General features: G+C 41.6%; 1 pseudogene; it reads right to left on the reverse strand.

The window, feature by feature from the left end:
* Window positions 1-232: 232 nt before the first annotated feature.
* Window positions 233-2738, reverse strand: LOC113032061 (uncharacterized; annotated as a pseudogene).
* Between the last annotated feature and the right edge of the window lie 5666 nt (window positions 2739-8404).

An 8404-nucleotide genomic window follows, 5' to 3' on the forward strand; every position in this document is an offset into this window, starting at 1 on the left:
TTTCAAACTTGTCCAGCTTCAATCTCATGTGTGTTCCCCCTAGTAGTATTAAATGCATAAAGGCTTTTATGAAAACACTGATTAAAAAAATTACGTCCTTGAAAAAATGATTGAAAAAGATAACATTTACAGTTCAGTTTTGAATATTACATAATAATATTACATAATAATGATAATAATAACCCTTAAGTCTTTTGATCTGCTGCTCACCACAAGCAATCCCCAGCTGCAATCACAGCCTGGAAGATGGTGAAAGATGTACCCTTAGGCCCCCTCCTCGATTCAGAGATGGTCTTTCCCTTTTCACGTAAAAGGCCTCCTTGACTCCGCTCTCTAACCAGTGTTCCTCCCTGTCCAGGATGTGTACATCCTCATCATTAAAAGAGTGTCCACTGGCCTGTAGGTGTAAATAAACTGCAGAGTCCTGGCCTGACGAGGTAGCTCTTCTGTGTTGTGCCATCCGCTTTGCCAAAGGTTGTTTGGTTTCCCCGATGTATAAATCCTGGCAATCCTCCTGGGCACTTAACAGCGTACACTATGTTACTCTGTTTGTGTCGGGGGACCCGATCCTTGGGTTGGACCAATTTTTGGTGCTTCAAAAGCCACACAGTGTTTAGAAAAAATGCATCTCAGCTGTTCCGATACTCCTGACACATACGGGATCACTACAGGTTTTCGCTTAGGCAGCGGTTGTCCTTCTCTCCTGGATTGCCTGGAGCTTTCTTTTGCCTCCTTCCCAGCTTTGACAAAAGTCCGGCTGGGATAACCACATTTACTCAGGGCCTTCTTGATGTGATGTTCTTCTGCTTCCCTGGCCGCTGTGTCTGTGGGAATGGTGTTCGCTCTGTTGTAGTGTAGGTGGTGTTCCAGTGTAGGATAACAACGCCCTCTTTTCTTCTTCTTCCATATACAAATTAGCCACGATCAGTGTTGGTCAAGTTACTTGAAAAAAGTAATCAGTAACTAATTACTGATTACATCCCCCCAAAAGTAATCCCGTTACTTTACTTATTACTTATTTTCAAAAGTAATTAATTACTTAGTTACTTTTTAAAAACACGATTTACAACCTGAATAGGTGATAAAGCGATAGATCTTTCAGCCCAATTCTACTGTTTCTGCATAATCCATCATACAAAATGTAATCAAATGGAAAAGTCTCTTTTTTTTAAACTTGTTTTATCAGTTTTAATCTTTTAACTTTATGCATCAAGCAAAAATTTAATTATATGCAACATTCTCTGACTTGAAGAAATTAGTTTAACATTTAAACCTATTGTCTGCACATTCCAGCACATAAAATAAAATATTTTTTGTGTTTACACTCAGTCTTTCAAATACATGCAAGTAAAACACAGCAGAAAATAAATAAAATCAAAGATTAGCGGTCCTGTTGCTCTATTTTCACCTGTAAAGCAGGACTAGGGTAGGTGGAGGTGTGCTCTGGTGCAGGTGTGCCGCAGCAGTCAGTGGAAGAATCCGTGAGTTTCTCTGTAAATTTCCCATTATGTCGTTGCACACTCGGTGCTTGTTTAGGGTTTTTTTTTCGCTGTAAAAAGAAGTTTTATTCCCACGCACAACAGACACTAATGTTTTTGTCACTTTTTATGGAATCAAACTCAAAGTAAGGTCAGTACTTCCACGCTTTAAACGCTGCATGCTCATACTCTCTCCCGCACTCGATATATTATCCATTGTTAATCTGCACACAGCTGTTGTCACGAACGTCGCACTCGCTTACGTGTCATGAGACATTCCCGCAAAAAAATCACGGTTTTAGTAACGCAGTAACGCAGCGTTCCTATGGGAAAGTAACGGTAATCTGATTACCGTTTTACAATAGTAATCCCTTACTTTACTCGTTACTAGAAAAAAGTAATCAGATTAACAAGTAACGCGTTACTGCCCATCTCTGGCCACGATGAATGAAACTGGGGAAACCATGGCACACCCATGTTTCTGCCTATAGAACTGACCCTTGTATGTGAAGTAGGTGGAATGAAGACACAGTTCCAAAAGCAAAAACACTTGGTCAATGCTGAGAGTGGTCCTGTTGCTGAGATTGGGGTCATCCTGTAATCTCTTACGAACTACCTCCAACGCTTCCAACCAAGTTGATCATACAGACAATCTGTCTTAAAGGTGTAACCTGTTTATATATCTTCAGTAAAGCATACAGACTTGGTGTAGATTCCCCTGGGTATAGCCTGTGATATGAGGTCTGGTCGATAGCCTTGTCTTGTTCTAACTGCTTCAGGCAGTCTATCATCCTCTTCCTGTAGTCACTTCCTGGGTCTTGTTTCAGGGGCTCATAAGTATTTTCGTCACTGAGCAGTGACAAAATTTTCTCATGATAGACTTTCTGGTTTAGCAATACTGTGCACCTACCCTTGTCTGCAGGAAGGATGATAATGTTGTTGTCATTACTAAGGCACTCTCCTCACCATGGAGGAGAGTGCCTTCCCCTCCTCCATGGTGATGTTGGATGCTGGGGGCTTTGCATTGCTGAGACAGGCCAACACTTTTGTCCGTAGTTGCACTGCTTCCACTTCTGCAATATTGTTGTTTCGAATTGCTGTTTCTGTGGCTGTGATCAGTTCCACTAGCGGGATTTGTCTCGGCGTGACAGCAAAATTCAACCCTTTAGCAAGGATGTTTTTCTCTGTTTGGGTGAGCTGTCTGTCAGACAAATTCTTCACCCACTTGTCCACATCCTCGATGTCGCATCCTTCTCTCATCTGGCCGCTGAGGACACTCAACGTAATGTGCTGTGGTTTCCGACGTACAACAAGTAAGTCAAACTTACTTGTTGTACGTCGTTAGCAGCAGTGTTGGGTAAGTTACTTTAAATTAGTAACTTAGTTACATTACTAGTTACTTCTATCAAAAGTAACTCAATTACTTCAAGTTACTCGTTACTTTCAGAGTAACTAGTTACTAGGGAAAGTAACTTTGGTTTTACTCAGAATTCTCTTGTTAATGTGTTGCTTCCGTAACTGGATACCCGGCAAGATTGCCAGTCTTCTAGCTTGCTTACTTGCCACAAGTGCACTGTGCCACCTACCAATAGAAAGGAAAAAATAATGTGCACATTTCCACAAGAGAAATCCCACGCCTGATTCTATCCTAGCCTGCTTTTTACATCCAACACAAAAACTGCAGTCGTGGTGCTTTCGATTGTACTCAGAACTCGGAAATTCTGCCTTCTGAATAGGAAGATGTAGGTAACACCAGACTGCAGATGAGCTGCATACAGGGCTGGACTGGGACAAAAAAATCGTCCTGGGCATTTTGACTAGAGGCCGGCCCACCATTATAGGAAAAATCATAAAGCCTTTGAATGAAAATAAACACTGTTGTGACTGTGATGTACACTGTTCTGATGGTATATATGTATCAATCTATCAATTGTTTGTTGCAAGACTCAGATAATTATTTTTTTAAAAGTGAGACATTTTAAATGAAAATAAGAAAGTATTTCTTTGTGCCCCCCTTTCCCTTTTAATGCCCTACATGGACCCCTGGCAACACTTTGCTAGACCCGCCCCTGCACAGTTACCAGCTGTCAGCTGCTTAGAAAAGGATCCTGATGTTATTAGTCTCTCAGAAACAGTTCATAACTTCCCTTCAACTCATTCATGTCACCTAAAAGGTAAACCTGTTTCTCCATCACAGCTCTGATGATTCAGTAAGGACATCTCCTGGTTTCATCTTCATGTTTCCCTCTCATCACATAACCAAACCAATATCATAACCAGCAGGTTTACAGCTGTGGCTCCAGCCAACATCAGCTGATACTAGAAATTAATATTAAATAAATTCTAACTACAGCTGATCAAGCTTAAAAGTGCTGCTGTTGTTTACCGCGACATCCGCTGGTTTCCTCTTTCTGGAACAAAGTGGGCGATAAATAAACAAGAGAGAAAAGCCAATCAGCTGATCATTGATCAGTTTCATGATTGAAGTAGAAACAGGAGAGGGAGGGTGAGAGGATGAGAGAAGAAGAGGCAGCTGTGCGGCGTAAACACAGAATAACTCCAGCTTTGTGTCTTTTTCATTGTAGCTGAAGTCCGGGACAAACTGTTCCTTTTCACCTCAATACGAAACCCGTAATATTTTCTCTGAATACGAGACGATTCCGTTTTTTACATGGCGGTTGGCAACTCTAATAATTAACCTTATGAACAAAATAAAGTTCAACATCAGTAACATAGCACCCACCCAGCTGTATAGAAACTCCGTCATGCTAGCTAGCACGCAGTACGAAAAAGTCAGCATAACGAAAATAAACTCCATCTAAACTTGGTTCATATCTGACCCAGATAGACTGCAGGTCATAACTTCTTACCTGAAGTTCAGTTCACCTGACACTCTCGGACCGGCGGCCGCTTCGGGTCTCTCCTCCTGCCTCCCTTTTCCTTCATCCACCTGCTGGCTTCCACCACTTGCTAATGTTATTGAATCTGTGGAAGCTCCGCGATAGCCACCACACGAAGTAACGAATAACGAGCCTATCTAAATCCCAGTAACGAGTAACGCGTTCCCGGTTTTGGCATAATAACTAGTTACCGTGCTCGTTACCACAATAATAACGTAGTTACTGTAACGCGTTACTTAATAACGCGTTAGTCCCAACACTGGTTAGCAGTGATGTGAACAACGGCGTTACTAGTGGTGTTACTTTTTTCAGTAACGAGTAAACGAACTAATTGCTACTTCTATCATTACAACGCCGTTACTGTTACTAACAAGAAAATGCGGTGCGGTCGCGTTACTATTTTTCAACAAACAGACGGTTGAAGCTGTCTTCAGCTTACCACATCTTATATCAGTTGCACGGAAGTAGCTGTAAGTAATCTGAGCGCTACAGCTTTAAGCAGCTGTGCGCACTCCCGCGGGCGGCAATCACTTTCTAGCAGACAATCACTTTTTGGCACAACACCTGGAGCTAAGGGGCAAACAATCGCAAGAGTGCTGCTGTTTGACTGAGGAAGAATAAAGTAGTCGTGGTAAGCCAATCACATGACCACTTCAAGATGACAAAGCAACAAAGTGATATATACCAGTTTTTAAATTGTGTTGATAGGCCACGTAAAACCAGAGTCATGATAAACAATATATACGCGACGTTTTTTCCTCAATATTTCGTCACGTCTAACATCTAAGGACAGCGCTAGCAAGCACTCTCTGCTTATGACCAAAAAACAAAAAAACCTGCCCTTTGTTGGTGGAAAAATTTACCATGTCAACCAATCAAAAATGATATGGCAACATGACATTTGGTTGTTTAAGAAGAGGGGGAAGTTTGAGGCGTGACAGCGAGAAAGCGAGAGAGAGAGAGAAAGACAGCAGAAAAAGAGAGAGAGCGAGTTTTGAGATGTGAGAGATTTGTGACGTTTAGCATGTTTGGAGTGTGTAGTTAATGTGTTGTCTTGTGTAGGTAGTGTGTAGTGTTGTGGACAGTTTTGTGTTGTGTGTCAGAACAATGAGGCAACTGCTGTCTCCAGGTAAAAAACAGGAGTGATGCGCCTCCTGCTGTCAGACCTGCAGGTATCAGGCTGTGATGTTCTCCTTTATAGTGGACAGAAAATTTTGCAATGGCACAAATAATTTGTGTGGCATCTTATTGAATGCAGAACACCTGATTGTTATGTAAATAGTTTGAAATGGTTATTAAAAAAGGGGTAAAAGGTAAAGGGCTGCAAATAACTTTGTTGTTTGCAAATGTTGTGAAATATGATTCATTAATGTTTGTGGTTGTTACAGTAAAAAATATAACTTTTTCTACTCTGATTTTGTGTTTTTTGTCTAATTTTAGATCAATTGTGTTAATACAGTATGTCAAAATAAAAACATAACTGTAAATTCAGACTCGTGAGGTTGTGCTGAAAAGGATGACACCAAACATGGCAAAGTAAATAGTTTTTAAAGATGAAATGTGGAGGGAAAATCAAAAGTAGTTAAAAATGGCGAATTATACCCTGGACCCCAGAGGGTTAAACATTTTTTTAAAAAGTAACCCAATAGTTACTATTCAAGTAATTAATTACTTTTATAATCTTGTAACTCAGTTACTAACTGTTACTTTTTTGAAGAAGTAACTAGTAACTATAAGTAATTACTTTTTCAAAGTAACTTGCCCAACACTGGTCGTTAGTATGAAGGAACTGACCTCCCTGCCCACTGTTCCTTAAGTGGGCTGGTTTCATTCATTATGCAAATGTACTGTTTATAAGATTGGGGAAACCTGCTGTCAGCTGGGACTGAAGAAGTCACTTGGATGAGTGACGAAAGGTTTCTCCCACTGAAAACGCTACATCCAGATGAACAGAATCAACTTTTGGAGATTTACAGCTTTTCCTACCAATAAATACCTCACTTATGGCCATTCATACTACACAAAGCAAATAAGCAATGTACAATTAAATGATAAAAAAGTTTCTATTTTTCAATTGCTTCTATAGAAATTTCTTTTTTATGACTACACTCTTAAATATTCTATGTGAAAAAAACGCTTGCCCCCTTCCCGGATCCCTATTTCTTTTGTATGTTTGTCACACATAAATGTTTCAGATCATCAAAAAATTTTTAATTTTTAAGACTTTTAAGATTTTAATATTAGACAAAGATGCAGGTTCTAAGTGAAGGTGATTATTACTAAGAGCAAAAAACTGGTTGCCCCCTAAACTTAATAAGTGGTTGGGCCACCCTTAGCAGCAACAACTACAATCATGTGTTTGCGATAACTGGCAATCAGTCTTTTCCAGGAATTTTTGCCCACTCATCTTTGCAGACTTGTTGCTAAGTGTCAGGGTTCTGTGTGGCTGGTCGGGTTGTTGTACTCACCTTCTTCGCCTTGGGGGATGTCTGGATACCTGTGCCTCCTCGGACCCCTCACCATCTACTTACCTGATGCTCCTTCTGGCTGATTGCCCCTGACACCATTTAAGGTCTTGGTGGAATGCTATTCCTCGTTGGATTGTTGTACTATTCTAAGTTAGTGTAGCCTGGTTCTCTATTGTATTCCTCTTTGTGCCACCTGGTTCTCTGGCTAATCGTTGTTTTTCCGTCTCCCCTGCACAGACCTCCCTGGACCCCAGCCTGCCTTCCGTGGACACAGGGAAGGCAGTAAAGACGAGTGTGAGGAGTGTCTTTTCCCCAGCCCTGGACCTACCCTAGGAATCCCTGGACCCCAATTCCCCCTCTCAGTGTACATATGTAAATATTCCACCTGGTTTTTTGAATAATCCCTGTTCTGTTTGCACAGTTCTGAGTCCTGCACTTGAGTCCAGCCTTGTAATCCTGGCATTACGGTCATGCAACAGAATTTCAATCAGACTGAGGTCAGGACTTTGACTAGACAACTCCAAAGTCTTCTTTTTGTTTATCTTAAGCCATTCATTGGTGGATTTGCTGGTGTGTTTTAGATCATTGTCCTGCTACAGAACCCAAGTGCGCTTCAGCCTGAAATCATGAACAGATGGCCGGACATTCTCCTTCAGGATGTTTTGGTAGGGAGCAGAATTCATGGTTCCATTTAGCAGAGCAAGTCTTCCAGGTCCTGAAGTGACAAAACAGTCCCAGGCCATCACACTGCCACCATCATATTTTACTGTTGGTATGATGTTCCCTTTTTTGAAATGCTGTGTTAGTTTTATGCCAAATGTAATGGGACACACCCCTTCCAAAAAGTCTTGTCAGTCCACACTGTCAGGGCCAGTGTGGCTGCCAGGCAGAGTGGACCCAAAGTGCAGATTCGAACAAAGATATTCAAAGCGTGAAGTGAAATAATTTATTTACAATGACTAGAGAGCACAGGCACTAATGAGATGTGCGGGGAGTTATTTACAGGGGAGTGCGTGGGGGGCTATATACAACAGTACGACAATACTATTTAGAAAACGTAGAAACTATGGCTAAACAGAGAAAATTATAAATAAGAACTAGAGCAGGGATCTATGACTGTGAATACAGACTCCAAGCACTTGGGGGTCATGGAGATGATTATGCAACAGGGTTCCAGGAAGCAATTCATGATGCTGACATGATTAGGCAGATTGAGAGCCGGAAGACAGAAACTTTGGTTGCAGATGGAGGCATGTCACGAGAGGGAGGGCAAGACAGTGTTGGTCCAGGTGAGGGTTAAGGATAGGATCCGATTTCATAAGTCCAAATGTGTTGGCAGAGAGGCAGGCAGGTCAGAATGAGACTGGAGTCTGTGGCGGAGGTTTTGCGAGCAGACCAGCGACCAGGTTATGAAAAGCCACGGGCACAGGTGAGTAATGATTCATGGACTTGAACTGGGTAGCAGACGATCTGGTAAGGAGTAGTAGTCAGCGCTGGCCTTAAGTACTGCCACGATAATGAGATCCAGGTGTGGGTCCAGGGAGGAAACTAGGTCAAC

The sequence above is a fragment of the Astatotilapia calliptera genome, chromosome 11 (genome assembly GCF_900246225.1).
Source record: "Astatotilapia calliptera chromosome 11, fAstCal1.2, whole genome shotgun sequence".
NCBI classification, from domain to species: domain Eukaryota; kingdom Metazoa; phylum Chordata; class Actinopteri; order Cichliformes; family Cichlidae; genus Astatotilapia; species Astatotilapia calliptera.